Source organism: Penaeus chinensis, chromosome 38 (assembly GCF_019202785.1).
Source record: "Penaeus chinensis breed Huanghai No. 1 chromosome 38, ASM1920278v2, whole genome shotgun sequence".
In the NCBI taxonomy this organism is placed as follows: domain Eukaryota; kingdom Metazoa; phylum Arthropoda; class Malacostraca; order Decapoda; family Penaeidae; genus Penaeus; species Penaeus chinensis.
The window spans coordinates 28,952,219-28,954,718 of NC_061856.1; positions in this window are offsets into that span (position 1 = coordinate 28,952,219).

The window sequence follows — 2,500 nt, forward strand, 5'->3', positions numbered from 1 at the left end:
TCCTCTCTCCCCTCTCCCTCTCCCTCTCCTCTCCTCTCCCCTCTCCTCTCCCCTCTCCCCGACATTCATCCATTAGCGAATGTTGTGAAAGAGTTATTAACCCTCTGTGTGTCCTTAATTAACATTTGGAACAAAGAGCGGAAGATAAAGAGAGGGAGAGAGAAAGAGAGAGAGAGAGGGAGAGAGAGAGAGAGAGAGAGAGAGAGAGAGAGAGAGAGAGAGAGAGAGAGAGAGAGAGAGAGAGAGAGAGAGAGAGAGAGAGAGAAAGAGAGAGAGAGAGAGACAGAGACAGAGACAGAGACAGAGACAGAGACAGAGAGAGACAGACAGAGACAGACAGAGAGACAGACAGACAGACAGACTGAACGAATGAAAGACCGAGAAAGAGAGAGAAAGAGGAAGCTGGGGAGGAAAAGTAGGGGCGAAATGCACCCTTGTTCTTAGTGTCTGCGATCGAATGAATATTAACTGGGTAAAAACGCTGACAGGGAAGTGCTCACCGCAAGTGTACAGGGTGGCAGGGGATAGGGGGAGGGGGAGGGGGCAGGGTGAAGGGTGAAGGGGAGAGGGTAATGGAAGGGACGTGTGGTATTATCCATGTAAATAATGGGAGTCCATATTCACCTCGTTCTGACTGCTTTGTGTGCTTGATGGGGACGCCCGCGCGTGTGTTTGTGTGTGTGTTTGTGTGTGTGTGTGTGTATGAGTGTGTGTGTGTTTGTGTTTATGGTTGTGCATTCCCACACACACAAACACACACACACATACACACACACACACACACACACACACACACGCACTCACACACACACACACACACACACACACACACACACACACACACACACACACACACACACACGCAACTCCCCTACATACAACTCCAAACAAATATACATTTACCCCCTCCCCCTCCCCCAACTCCAGGACGACCCCCCCCCCTTAAACACACACTCTTACACCTTCCACAACCCCCCTCCCCCTCCCCCTCCACACACATCCTTCTCTTCCTCATCAAACAACCCCCCCCCCCCCCCCACTCCTTCCTCCACACACATAAACACACACGATTTCCTAACGTACACTCTACTTACAACATACACACACAAACACACACAAATACACACACACACATACACACATACACACAGAAACACACACAGAAACACACACGCTCACATACACAAAAAACACAGAAATACGCACACACACTCACACATACACACACAGAAACAGAGAAACACATACACACACACACACAGAAACACACACGCTCACATACACAAAAAACACAGAAATACGCACACACACTCACACATACACACACAGAAACAGAGAAACACCGAACACACACACACACACACACACACACACACACACACACACACACAAACACGCACGCACTTCTCAGCTGACCCACATAAGAACAGCTCTGACAGCTCTGACCTTCCCTCAACATGACAGCGGAACTCACCTCTGCCATGACATTTATGACGGGTCGAGTGGCTGTCATTTTATTCGAAGAGATCTTACGATTAACCAGGACGCAATGGAGATAGTCCTGTTGTTGTTGTTGTTGCTGTCATTGTTGTTGTTGCTGTTATTGTTGTTGTTGCTGTTATTGTTGTTGTTGCTGTCATTGTTGTTGTTGCTGTCATTGTTGTTGTTGTTGTTGTTGTCATTGTTGTTGTTGTTGTCATTGTTGTTGTTGTTATTGTTAATATTGTTGTTGTTGCTGTCATTGTTGTTGTTGCTGTCATTGTTGTTGTTGTTGTTATTGTTATTATTGTTGTTGTTGCTGTCATTGTTGTTGTTGCTGTTAATGTTGTTTTAATGTGTTAGGCTTAGGTGGAAAGAATTGATATTTGTAATGAAAATAGTAACAGCAACAACAATAATAATGATAATTGTCATTAGGATAATGATAAGGAAATTGATGGTAAAGGTTATGATAATAACAACAATAATAAAATGATAATGATAATAATATCAATGGTAATAATGGTATTTATAACAATGAAAACAACAGCAATAATGATAATAATAAGGATAATAGTAGTACAAGTAGTAATAAAAATAATAATAATGATAATAATAACAATAATAATAGTAATAATAATAATAATGATAATAACAATAATGATATAATAACAGTAATAATGATAATAATAATAAAAATAATAATAATAATAATGACCATGATGATGATAATAATATCAATAACAATTATAACAATGATAATAATCATATTGATAATGATAATAACAAAAATAATACAAATAACGACAATAAAACCACCAAGAGCGACAATATGTTCCTAATAACGAAAAAGAAAAAAAAAAAAAACTGAGGAAAAAATAAACAAAAAGAAATCAGCGAAACAAAAAAAACAACTAAATAACTAAAAGAATAAGACAAAATATGATGAATGAGATGCAAGTAATAAAAAAAGAGTAAAATATATAAAAACGATCTCAATATATAGATGATGATAATAATA